Genomic DNA, 13,946 nt, shown 5'->3' with positions numbered 1-13,946 from the left:
AGGAATCCTTGATTTTGTGAGGGCTGGATTTCTTGTCTTTTTCAGAGTATGACCCTATGCAGTCATAGAAATGATTCCTAATTCTATATTAGATTTCATTATCATCTGTTCAAGCATGCGTGTTAAGAACCCCTTAGAACCACTTCCCTAAATGCTGAACCAGGGCTAGGTATGGTGACTATCTTCAAAGAGTTTCCAGTCTGGCCCTGTAAAACCCAAAAGGTGTTCCCTGGATGCTAGCTTTATTAGTCAGGGTTCTCCATAGAGACAGAACCGATAGGATATATACAGAAGGAGATTTATTATAAGGAGTTGGCTCATTTGATTTTGGAGGCCTACAAGTCCCAAGCTGGAGACTCAGGAAAGCTGATAGTGTAGGTCTAGGCCAAGGACAACAGGCTCAAGATCCAGGAAGAGCTGATATTTCAGTTTGAATCTAAAAGCAGGAAAAGCTGATGTCTCAGCCCAAAGGCAGTCGGGTAGGAGGAGTCCCTCTTACTCTCTGGAGGGTCAGCCTTTTTGTTCTATTCAGGCCTTCAACTGATTGGACGAGGTCCACCCACATAGGGGAGGGCAATCTGCTTTACTCAGTTTACCAATTCCATTGTTAACCCCACCCAGAAATACCTACACAGGCACACCCACAATAATGTTTGACCAAATGTCTGGGCACCCTGTGGCCCAGTCAAGTTGCCACATAAAATGAACCATCACACGAGTTCAATGAAACGTCGTGGCCCCTGCCCCCTCCAACCAGAGTTCCTGGAAGAATTGGGAAGTTCTACATTCTATAGTCCCTGAGAATTCAAAGTGCACACTTGGAAGCCAAAGTCCCTGACAAGTCCTGCATTGACAAGTCTCCTGTCTCTATGGAGAACCCTGACTAATAAAGCTAGTGTCCAGGGAACACCTTTTGGGTTTTACAGGGCCAGACTAGAAACTCTTTGAAGATAGTCACCATACCTAGCCCTGGTTCAGCATTTAGGGAAGTGGTTCTAAGGGGTTCTTAACATGCATGCTTGAATAGATGATAATGAAATCTAATATAGAATTAGGAATCATTTCTATTTCTATGACTGCATAGGGTCATACTCTGAAAAGGACTAGAAATCCAGGGTCCTTCACAAACCCACTATTTCTCAATCTGACCAGTCTAGAAACACTCATACACCCATTTTTCTTTTTTTTTCTTTTTTTTTTGTTTTGATTTGTTAAAGAGAAACTGGCATATCACACAGAATAGTTTGACAAATGCTGAAATAATATAATATGGGGTTGGGCTGTACTCAAAGTATATATGTTGTACAGCACTGGGAACAGCAAACTCGACCTAGGTAGGACAGAGTGAGGGTGTAAGAGTATCAGAAGGTTCTCCAAAGGAGGTTACTTGTGAGTATGCTGTTGAGGAACAAAGGTGCTCATCTGGCCAGCTGAGATGAGCTGGATTCATGACCTGCAGCGGCATGCAGAAAGATCTATAATACTCTGTTGGCTTTTCCCTGCCTGAAGGAACAGCAATAGCATTTGTTATGGTTGTATTTTGGCTCTGCCATTGGTGACAAGAAGTCCTTGCTGATCACCAGACACAAGTAGGTCATTATGACAGTTGACTGCTGGTTACCCCAATTTTGGTAACACCTGGAGTGTCTTGGTCTGGATCTTGGTACTGAAGGTTTCCATCTCTCTGGAGTTCGTGGTCTTGTTTTTCACCAAACTGTCACTGAGAGAGACAGAGACAGACTAGAGATAGTAATAGTGTCCTCTGTCTGGGCTAAGGACTTAAGCTTTGTGGTATCTGTTTCTCACAGGAAGCTACCCCGTTAGGGGATGAAAACAGCCCGGGGGCGATAGATGCTCAATCCCAGTGGCAGCAGCATAATCTAGCAGAAAGCACTGAGAACTGCGTTCTGGATTTGAACACAACTAGCCGGCCAGATGCTGTCCCATAACCACTGATCACTGAGCGCCGACCCCGTGCCCAGCCCTGCCTCCGTCTCCACGCTTGCCTAGTGGGTATAAACTGCACCTGTCTTCACGGGTGTTTTATGCATTCGAAGACAGAAGTGAATCCACTTTAAAAGAGGTGCTGTGAACCTCAAAAGGGCAACTAACATTTAACAGGAGGGAAGAGAGGGGGAGAGAGCAAAGGGGAGGGTCCTGAGCAGAAGGAGGAATGGAAGTTGATTGTAGTGGGGAAAATGTCACCAAGGGCAGGTTGACATTTTCAGGCCCAATACCCGCCTGCTCAGTGCAAGATGACCCGGCAGACAGAGAACACCAATGCGGAGGCTTCGGCAAAGCTGGAAGTGTGTCCCCTCCCCCCAAACAAAAGAGAGAGGGAAAGAGAAATTTTCATATTTATAAAAACCATCACTGTAGTAGTCATCATGGGGACAGTCAGAAATGGTTGGACTTATAATTACTTTATGGTTTAACATTATTTTTACTTTGAATCACAGTTTGGAGGTGGCCCTATGGTTTTGTTAGGGCTTTAGGCCTCGAAAGGTCCAAATCCAGTTCTCACATATCAGAACATGTGGCAGGCATTGCTCTTCCTCTGGAAATAGGGAGACACGAGACTCCCCTACCAGCCACCCCAGAACTGGCAACTTTGGGGGGCCCATCCTTGATTTGTCAATACCAGATTATACCCCCAAGAGAAAATTTTTAAAAATTATTATTTAAACATTTTTATTTGACATTTGAATCTTTTTTGTGGTTATATCCTTTGGGCACATTGCTGGGCAGTTATTAGGTGCCTAATAGCTAGTTGCTGAATAAAGAAAGGATTATGCCAGTGAATAAATGAACGTGTGATTGCATGCATGCATTCACACCTATAGGAAAATTCATTATTATTGGATATTCACCTCTGGAGTCAGTTCCATCACACTAGCATTTGTTATCCAGGTAACCCAAGCTGGAGAGGCCTGGAGTCCTACCAATCTGGTGGATTAGAGGGGCAGAGAGGTGAACTAATGTTCCCTTAATGGTCAGCACTTGACTGTAAGTGCACACTGCTGGCAGAGGGCGAGCCAGCAAAGGAAATGAGGGAGGAGTGAGGAGATGCAGTAGAAGCGGCGGGAGAGCAGGCTCCAAATCCCCAAGCTGGTGGCATTATTGGTGAGGAAGGACTGCTCCTGCAAAGCTGTGCCTAGACACATGGGCTCTTCCCCCAAAGGATTAGCCTTGCCTTTCATTCTTTCTTGAAGGATTACAGAATAAATAGGAATTGGTATGAAATGCAGATGGATGAGTGAATGGGTAAATGGGTGAGTGGATGGATAGGTGGATGGGTGAATAGATGGATGGATAGGCAGATGGGTGAATGGATGGATGGATAGGTGGATGGGTGAATAGACAGATGGATAGGCACATGAGTGAATAGATGAATGGATAGGCAGATGGGTGAATGGATGGACAGATAAGTGGATGGGTAGGTAGATGGGTGAATAGATTGGTGGATGGGTGAATAGATGGATGGATAGGTAGATGGATAAATGGGCCACAACATGGAGTAGTGAAAAGATCATTGATCTTAAATGGCAGAGCTACTCAGCCTGTCTGAGCCCAGCTCTGTCATCTATAAAAAGGGAACGATAAACCCTGCCACTCTCGAGCTCCAAGGGCCATCAGAAAGCTCAAAATAAAAGCCAGACACCTTTGTTCAGTCAAGGTGCTCTGCAGCTATAAGGAATTATTTTCTGTGTAACCTCTTCCCTCCGAAGACTGCCTCTAATCCCCCACGCTGCAAATATATTATGATTAAAGTGCAAGAGTAAGTCAAAATCTTAGTAAACTCTGTGATCACTTTGGATTTCCTCCAACAAACGCTGCATGGATTTTTCCTCCTCTTGGCTCCCAAGCAATTTTTCTTATGTTGGAGGTTGCCAAGATTTTATGGCTATTTGGTTATCTTATCCATCCAGATGGTTAGCATTAATTTATGCTGAAATAAATCTGCAAAACCTCATCTGTCTTACTGCTCCAGAAGCATTAGGTGTAAGGCCTAAAACAATCTTAATATATAGCCTCCCGAGAGGGCCGAGGTGCGATGTTACTACATGCTTTTTATTCAATTTGGCTTGAAATTCTGCTTTTCTATCCCTTGATACTTATATACAAGCAAATTGGGTTGTTTGGTATAAGAAACCCAAACTTATTTTATGACTTTTAATACATATGCTTGTCTCAAGTTACTCAGTTGCTTTTTATTGAGAAAAATTAAGCTGTGATTTATGACCCAATGATAAATTTTGAACACCTTTTCTCCATTTCTAAATATTAATCATTAAGGCATAATGTACGAGTCGGTGACTAGGGATTCAAATACTTATTCTATGTGTGACCTCTGGCAAGTCTTTCGGCCTAGCCGAGCTACATTTCCATCACCTAAGTGAGTGCTTGCAGGACTACCATGAAGATTAAATGCCATAATGTATACGGGCTTCTTGGCATATAGTAGCACTTAATAAATGTCGTTAGGTAGCGTTGTTGTTATGGTTGAGCTGATGAAGGATTTTGTGTGAGAGATGGTGCCCGGACTTTTATTTGGAGCAAGTGAGATCCAAGTAACAGCTCCTGGCACTGCGGGTGCTGGCTGTGTTCTCTGCACACTTGCGGAGACGTGAATTGTGGCGCACCATTGACCGTCGTGCTATTCGGGGACTTCTCAAGCAGACACTCCGGTGTTTTCTGATAGTTTCTGAAATCCGTTCAAAATATTTCTATAGAGTGATTCATAGGGCTGACCTGACTTGTCGTCACCCTCTCTTGGCATGGCCCAGGGCTGGCTGACTCTCTCCCAGCTGCCCGACTGTGGGGCAGCGGTGCTCTAAGGGACAGTCCTCTGCATCCCTCAAATACAGAAGTCCCGGCTCCCTCAGATACAGAAGACGCTAAAGACGAGGTAGTTGGTTGATGATTCTGGCACTAGGGGCACACAGATTCAGTTACTATAGGGCACTTCCCGTGGGCTCTTTATTTAAAACTGTAGGACTTTTGCATAAGACTTGCAAATGTGGGTGCTACATTTCAAACAAAAATGGCTGTGAAGTAGAACCTTTTGGTTTTTTGTTGTTCCTGTTTATTTTTGTTTTGTTTTAAGGTTTTGTATTTTGAATCAGTTTCCATCTCTCTCTCTCTCTCTCTCTCTCTCTCTCTCTCTCTCTCTATATATATATATATATATATATATATATATATATATATATATGTATATATAGGGGTTGGTTTGAGAATTCTGGTCCCAATTGTAGGTCCCAACTTCCAAGGCACATGGTCCTTCTCCTGCGTAGATGCCACAAACCTCCATTTAGTGCAGCAACCTTTCTGGTACTGCCAGGTACTAAGAGCCATTGTGATGGAGTGTGGGATTCAGCAGTTCTGTTGGGAAGTCAGCAAATACTTATTAGATGTATGACCTCGGGCAGGGGCCCGTGCCAGATACCAGCACTCCTGGGGCTATTTTTTTTTTTTTTTTTTTAAAGCATTCAAGTGCTTTATACCTTACCTTCTTCTCATTCGGGTGCTCAACCAATGGTTGTGGACTGAATTCTTAAAAGCATCTTGCACATCAGAAGCACTGAGTAAATGTGTCTAAATCCTAGGCAGCACAGCAGTAGTAATGGTTAATGGTGATAGTTCATATTTATTGAGCACTTACTATGCACCACACACCATGATAAGTGTTTTACTCTAATTATCTCATTTCACCTTCCAACCATCTCATTAATGAGGTGCTAGGACAGCCCCCATTTTACAGATGAAAAAACCGAGGCCAAAGAGCTTAAGAACTTGCCCATAGTCTTAGCTAGAAAGCAAGAGGCAAGGAGTTGATCCCAGAGTGATCTTTAGACAACATCCAGGAAGTGAACAGGTGCTATGAGTTGAGATGGGAAGATAGATGTCAAGGTCAATTTAGCTCAAGATTACCTTTAAAGAAATGGCCTTTTCTACCCACCACGATCATATTCCAAATAGCACCAAAGAAATGTTTTCTTTTGCAACTTTGGATTTTAGTAACACCAACAGTATTTCCTGGAGAAATACTCCCAGTGCAGTCTTCTGGTGCACGAGCCACTATTTTCATACCATACTCGCATTTTGTACTGCTTCATGTTTTTGGATGAGGGGTGGGGGTTGTGATTCTGTATTTCCTGCTCTCAGAGGGTGTGTGGAGGGGCGAGTGTTCACACTTGAATTTGGCAAGCGTGTGGTCATGTTTTCTGTGCATCACTTCCCTGCATGGTGTCAGATGGGCCTTACAATTCTCAGAAAACATCAACATGTGGTTATTTGTGTGGCTGTGAATTGGGGTCCCCATGTATGTTTTCAGAACCCCAGGCTGTTACAGCAAAGGGAAACCGCAGAGACCCACTGGTCCTGTTCTACCATTTTTAAATGAGATGCAAACATTCAAATGACTATCGCTGTGGGCTTTAACTGTGGATAAATCGTTTGCTGTCAGGAAAGTGGGTTCAGACAAATTCCTGGAGCTCCTGCCCTGATCATGAGTGCTTTCCATGTCTACTGACAAGTTTAATCCTCACAGTAACCCTATTCAATGGGTGCTATTCTGTCCATTTTAAAGACGGGAAAACTGAGGCAAGGAGAAGTTAAGTGACTTCTCACGAGGCCCTGAGCCAGCAAGTGGTAAAGTGAGACATGGCCCCAGGGAGCATGGCTCAAGAACCCCCGAGCCTGTGTACTGAACCCCGATGCTATAGGAATAGCAACAGCGTTTTAGGAATCCTTCTGAATAAATTCTGTTTGCTTTTCCTCTCACTTGTTTTGCTAGAAACATAAATTAGTGTCAAAACTTCAACCTGAAAAATGTATTTTAAAACTTTTTAAATATTCTCAAGATCATCTTTAGACATATGTGCAAAATTTGAGGATCCTTGAGGATGTTCAATCAGGTATTATTTATAATAACAAGAAATTGCAAATAGACGATAACCAAAAATAGGGGCTTGGCTAAGTGTATTTTGTCACAGCCATATAAGGAAAACTTAGCCTTTAAGAAGATGTTGTAGAATAAAATTTACAGATACAGGAAGATGCTAACAAGCTATTGCTAAATAAAAATCGTGGGCTTTTTAGTGTAGGTGTTATATGATACAATTCTTGGTATACACATAAGTGCCTAGAAGAACATTTCTAGAAGAACATACATCAAAATGTTAACAGTATTTCCTTTGGCTGTCTGTTGCGATTTGGGCTTCATTCTTTTGTAACTTTCCTCATTTCCCCCCCAAGTTTTCTAAAATAAGTAAGGATTAGGAAAAGAAATTTTTTAACATCAAAACAAACGTTGGCCTCAGCCAAAGTCCCTTCCTACCCACCCTGAAACCTCAGGGCCATAAATCGCCTGCCGCCTCCTGGAGTGAACATGCTTCCTTCTGACAGAGCCACAATGGAGGCTTTTTCTGTTGCCGAGGGTGGAACCCAGTGACTGTGCTGTCCCATAGCAAGCTGACACATGAGACCCTTGCGTGTGTGTTGTGCTCTGGTTAAGAGTGGGGCATGACTTACTTCCCAGCATCTATGGAGCAGAGGGGAGGTGAGCATAGTCCTTTGAGGCTCTCTTTTGTGCATTCAACAACCTTTTAATGAGCACGTACTATAATTATAATTAATAACTGTAACTACATTTATTTGATGCTTCTCTGTGCCAGATGCTGTGTTAAGTGCTGCCTTATAACAGTGCCCAAGACAGACAGCAGCACACCTGCGCAAAGTTAGAGACTGGGTGGGGCAGACACCTGGCCTTGAACACAGAAGAGAGGGGTTAGGGCTGCCCTGGGAGAGACAAAACAGAGGGAAACAGAGGGGAACAGAGCCCAACACAGCTACCATCTGCTTAACCCGGGAGAAAACCCCAGTTCCCTCTCCCCCAGCCCCGTCCCCAGCTCTGCTCCCACATGCCTGTCCCTGTCACCCTCCCCTGTGGTCTCTCCCCTTTCCTCCCTTTCCTGTCTCTGTCACACACCCCTCTTTCACAGAATGCCAGTGTATATATTTTTTAATTTAAAACCACTGTGCAGAAATCATAATTTCCGTCAAAACTGGGTCGATTCCACGTGGAGAGCTCGAGGAGTTGGCATGACATTCTCAAGAGAGTTTTCAATTTGTCTAATAGTAATTGTGTCCCCATTCAGGTGGGCTCAGACTGTCATGACGGAGGTGAGGATTTAAAAATAAATTATTCTGGTCTAGCCACAGGAAATCAATCGGCCAGAGAAAGGATTGAGAAGAGCAAGTGAGATTTAGTTTTCAGTACAATGACACGGTTCCTATAAATAAGGTGAGGGACTAGCTAATAGCTCTCTGTGATGGGGAGTTGACAGGGACAACTGCACGGGGAGTCCTCGAGGATTAGACATCCCCTTCCTGTCCCCGTCGCTCTGCGTTCTGAAGGTTGAATGGCTTCATTTGTATTTCTCTTTTCAATTTGCTCAAATCATTCTTTTTCTTAAAGCTGACTTCATTTGTCATTTCGTGATGGGGAGGGATAAAAGTTGACTTGTGACCCCGGCTCACACGAAAAATGGATGCACCAGGCCCAACACGCCGGGCCTTCCTCTGCCCACAGAGAAAGCAACGACAAGCCGCTTGACCAGAGATGTGAGCAAGAGAATAAAAGCAGACTGATTAGACAATGTTAAGACCAAAACAGGATTTTTACAAGAGCGGTTTATCTCACTGTGATTACTGCATGCTAGAATCTTCTTAGCCAACATCAAAGAGCAGTCTTTTCTTGTCTGAAAGAATCCTTTCTTGGCTATGTTGAAAAAATTAGGTAATGCGTACCGAGACAGCTACTGTCTTCTTTCCTCCCAACTCTCACCAGGTCTGGAGCCAGAAGACGTGGATTCCGGCCCCAGTTCTGCCCCTGAAGAGCGGGTGGCCTCAGACAGGTCTCTAGGGTCTCGGTTTCCCAACTAGGAAAATGTGCCAGTGCCCAGCGAGGCTCGTGAGGGGTTGGCCCAGCTCATTCCGAGCTTCTTTCAGCTCCGGCTGTGCCGTGAGCGTGCAGTGGTCTGGGTGCTGTCGTCTTTCTCCAGCGAGGGGTTCCTGAGAGCCCAGGGGGTTATAGAAGGAGAATTGGAGTTTCAGCTCAGCCACAGCTCCTGGATGAGCACACCCTAGTGTTCCCCAGGGTGTGTCCTGGAACCAACAGTTTTTATCTTAATCGTGGTAGGTCTATTTTAAAGGATATTAGGAAAAAACAGGCACAGTAGAGTTACACTTTTGCAGGTGTAGTCACCTAAGGACAGGACAAGGGACACCAGGCTGTGGCAACCAGCCTTGTGCAGACTGGATGAATTCCAGGTGTGGGATTTGATACACAGATGTGGACGAAAGTGTGACAACGTGGTGAGTGACTGCCACGTGGTGAGTGACTGCCACAGTTGGGGTGTCCCTGCCTCCGGCAAGTGCATTCTCTCCTCTCCGCTGCACATTCTCCGCAGAGCAGCGCCCTGCCACAGGCCTCACGCCTGTCTCTTTGACTTTATCATCACTTTTAAATACATAAATTTTTGAATATTGAGAGCCAGGTGATGAGCTTGCTCGAGGATTTCACTGCTTTCTGAGTGGAACACCTGGTTCTGGATGTGCAATGATGTCCCCGCAGATGGCTCCAGCTGTCTCTGCAGTTACACCTGTGGAGCGAGCCCCGGTCCTCAGGGCCTCAGAGCGGGAAGCCCAGGAGCACAGCTGTTCCCACGGGCGCTCTCGGAGTGGAGGCCTGGCTTGTCCTGCCCCTGCAGCCAGGTGTGGTCTGTCCAGGCAGAGTGTGTGACTGTCTGCCACCTAAGACATTGCATCAGGCACCAGGGAGTCAGCGTGACCGTCAACACTAGCTAACCTTTCATAGAACTTGCTGTTTGCCGAGCGGTGTTTTAAGCACTGCACATATATTAACTCACCGAATCCTCACGACAAACCTATGAGCTGAACACTATTATCGTATTACAGAGGCGAGAACTGAGGCACAGAGAGGTTCAGTAACTTACTGTATCAGTCCGCTCGGGCTGCCATAACAAAGCCCCGCAGGCCGAGGGACTTTAACAGCAGAAATGCATTGCCTCTCAGTTCTGGAGGCTGGAAGTGCAGGATCAACGTGGTGGCAGGTCTGGTTTCTTCTCAGGCCTCTGTCCTTGGCTTGCAGATGGCTGCCTCGTCCCCATGTCCTCACACAGCCACCCCTCTGCGCATACATGTCCGGCGTCTCCATTTCCTCTTCTCATAAGAACACCACTCAGCTCGGATGAGGGCCCACCCTAGAGACCTTGTTTTAACTTAATTCCCTCTTTCCAGATCTTATCTCCAAATGCAGTCACATTCTGAGGTGCCGGCGGTTAGGACTTCAACATAGGAATCTGGGGGGACTCAAGCCAGCCCATCCCACTTACCCAGTGTGACACCACTAGAAAATGGAGGAACTGACATTGGAACCCAGAGCCCACATTCTCAAGCTACTATTCAATACATAGGATGACAATACTGTATAATTTATCCTTTAAACGGCAACATTTTGAGAGGGAAGGGGACGTTGTTAATATTTATGCTGGGTCAACAGCCATGAGATGGGGCCGTCTTGGGCAAACCAGGGTATGTGGTTGCCTAAAGTATACAGCTTCTCGACTCTGGCAGAATGGCCCTGCCCCCGTGGGGTCCACAGTCCACTGGGTGGAAGACAGGAAAGTGGCAATGCTAGTGCCACATGCCTCGTGCCAGGGCGTGGGGGTTTCAGGGGATTATGAAAAGTTGGGAGCACAGAGAAGGGCCCCCGATTTGGTCTCTGGAGTTCAGGGGGACTTCCTGGAGGAAGTGATAACTAAGATGAGATTGATGGACAAGTAGGAGTTAGCCAAAGGGGCTTAGGCAGTGGTTGAAGGGATACTGAGGCCTGAGTCCAGCGAGGAGGCCTCTGGCCTCGGGTGCTCCTCTACTTTCTGAGGCCTCCTAAATAAAATGCGGTATAGTTCTTATCAAGGGTCTGCAGACATTTCTTAATGGGCCAGATGGTAGATATTTTAGGCTTTGTGGGCAAAATCAAGGATATTATACAGAACTTATATAACCATTTAAAAGGTAACCATTAAAATATATGAAAATCATTCTTAGCTCCAGGACCATAAAAAAAACAGGCAGCTAATTGGATTTGGCCTGTGGGTTTGTATTAATATCAAAGGTTACCGTCTTGCCCAGCTCTAACTGGCATACCTAGTCATCAGAAAGCCTTGCCAGGTACTATACAGATATGGGAAGGCAGCTCAGTATCGTGGACATACCACGATACCAAGGTCAAAGTCAAACACTCAGCAAAAAACTGTATTCAAACCTACCCCAGCTACTTGGCAGCCGTGGGGAACTGAGTCTCAGCGTGGAATGTGGACAATACCGACTTCTCAGGGCTGCCATGAAGACCAAGTGGGAATTCATTCGATGGCTACCTTGTCATTCCTCTTACTCAGCGTTTATCAAACAGTTAGTTATTCTGCACCCGGTGCTGGAGTTCACAGGTAGCGAGGATGCCATTCATAGGCATTTTCTGAATGTGTTTTGTTGTGGTCCTTTCCTTGAAAAAGCTGGGCCCGTGGTCAGGAGCACAGCCCCCTGGTCTGCCGCCACGTTGGTGGTGGGAGGGCGTTTGAGGAACAGGTGCCTTCATGTGGGCCACCTGCCAGGCTTCTATCTGGGGTCGTGGTGACATCAGTAAAGTGAAGCAGGAACGAGGCAGAAGGGTGTGAGCTTTTGTGAGAATGTACGATTGAAGTTCTTTGAACTTCTGGGATAAAAAGGCCAAGCTGTCACTGGAGCTGTTCCTGATGGGTGAGTGATTAAAGCCCGTCGGAGTTTCCACTGTCTTCTTTTGGCATCGGAACTTTCTGCCTTCTCTGTGAGCTTAGCCAGAGCAACTCTGAGTCCTCCGTTTTGATGTGGCAATTAGAGTTCCCTGGGCCTGAGTCACGTTCCGGGCCCCGGTACCGCAGGACAAGTCAGTGGCTTCCATTTGGTGAAGGGGGTTCCCACCAGATCCTTTGCTGGGTGGGAAACAAAGCAGCCAGAGAAGAATCTGGAAGTTGGTCCTTGAGTCAGCTATTGAGAAGTGGCAGCCACAAGGGTCACTGGGGAGTTCTGTGAAGCTCGACGCACCGCCTTCAAATCTGGGTATTGCCATTTGCCAGTAACATCTGTGGCTTTGAACAAGTAACAGGACTTCTCTGAGCCTCCTCTGTCCCATCTGTAAAATGGACATGGTATTGCCTGTCCAGCTGGCAATTTTGTGAAAATTGCCAACATGTAGCAAGTGCTTCTTATGGGCCAGCCATGGTGCCGAGGGCCTCATCTTCACCCGCTTCAAGACCCTGTACAGTGAAGACACTGAGGCAAAGAGAGGTTTTGCATCTGTTCCAAGAATGAGGCAGTTTGGGTCCAGAATCAACATCCTTAACCAGTAGGCGACACTGCCTCTTAGGAGAGACAGGACTCAAAAAATCATCATTCTTAACAATGTGTGTGAGAGAGAGACCTCGTGGTTTGCAAATTGAATGAGCATTTCTTGAGCACCTACTTCAGGCAAAGCCGCAGAGACAGTAAGATGACTAAGGCGCAGTTCCTGGCTGCAGGAGGGAGCTTCCAGACAGACATTTCTCTCTTCAGAGCTGGTGATAAGAATAGATTTCCTTGCTCTCAATTCCACCCATCCTGTGCTTTAGCTTCTTACAGTGAAATAGGTTCCTTATTCTGTGACCTCAGAGCTCTTGGCCAGAAGTGGGGGAGGAAATCCACTACCCAGAAGCGGCCCGCTCGCCCAGGCACAGGCCTCCTTTCTTGTGCGTAGCTGGCGTTGCCACATACAGAGGCAGCTTGGATGTGGCGCTTGGCAGTGAAGTCATGCTGGGTCTGCTGGGAACCGTGGGGCGGCCCTGGAGGAGCCGACCCGATGAATAACGTTATTGGAGGCGCACATATAAAGAGGACCTTGTGTAAATACGTGATGTGACCCCCCCCCCCCACCTTGGCAGGGCTGCAGAGCTGAGAAAGGGAAGCACAGGAAATGTGTTTATTTTGCCTCTGCCTGGGCAGTGGCTCTGAGCGTACACAATGCAACGGGCAGATCCCAGGGGGAACCTCCTAGGTATGTTAAATAGCCATCTGCATGCTCCTCTTGCTACGCAAAGAAGCTGGTTGGTAAACGGTTTCCAAGCCTTCTGTTGGGCTCCCACTCACCCTACCTTTTTTCTTTTTATCTTTCTTCTATTTGGGAAATTTTTGAAGATAAAGGGAAATGCAGCCAATGATATAATAAACACTTTCGACTCACTATCCTGAATGAACAAAGGTAACATTTTGGCATATTTGCTTCAGATCTTTTATAGGTCTGCATATATGCTAGAAATAAACCATCGCCAAGGTAGAAATTGCTTTTGAATCTCCCCTTCTCCTCCCTCCTCTCAACCTCATATTGTAAATTTACTATAAAAACTCTAGTCTTTGTTTTTATACTGTGACTTCCTATATCTGTACCCGTATACAATATACAACACAGGTTTGTGTTTTCATAATTCACATAATTCATATCATACTGAACATATTATTCTTCGATTTGCCTGTTGCCCTGAACCATGTGTTTTGCGATCCAGCCCTGTGAATTCCTCAGTTCATTTTAATTACAGGATCATATTCTATCATATGACTATACCACATGTTATTTATCCATCTCTCTACAGATAGACACATAAGTTGCATCCAATTTTTTTGTCATTACAAATAACATTGATCAGAACATTCTGGTGTACGTCTACCTCCAGATGCACAGGTGTAAGTTTCCCTACAATGTGTGTCCCAGGACACCCGCTGGCAGTGAGTGAGGGTTTCCCTGTTCCTTCCCAGCCACTTCATAGTGACATATTGTGATGGTTAATTTTGTG

At 45.7% G+C, this 13,946-nt stretch overlaps 1 protein-coding gene across 2 annotated transcripts in view; it reads left to right on the top strand.

Moving 5' to 3' along the window:
* Nucleotides 1-13,946, top strand: part of CHST11 (carbohydrate sulfotransferase 11) — a 250,163-nt gene that overhangs the window by 187,230 nt on the left and 48,987 nt on the right. The window lies entirely within an intron of this gene.

Source organism: Lemur catta, chromosome 6 (genome assembly GCF_020740605.2).
Source record: "Lemur catta isolate mLemCat1 chromosome 6, mLemCat1.pri, whole genome shotgun sequence".
Taxonomy (NCBI): Eukaryota; Metazoa; Chordata; class Mammalia; order Primates; family Lemuridae; genus Lemur; species Lemur catta.
Note: the sequence above shows the minus strand (reverse complement) of the source record. Positions and strands in the feature narration are given on the sequence as shown.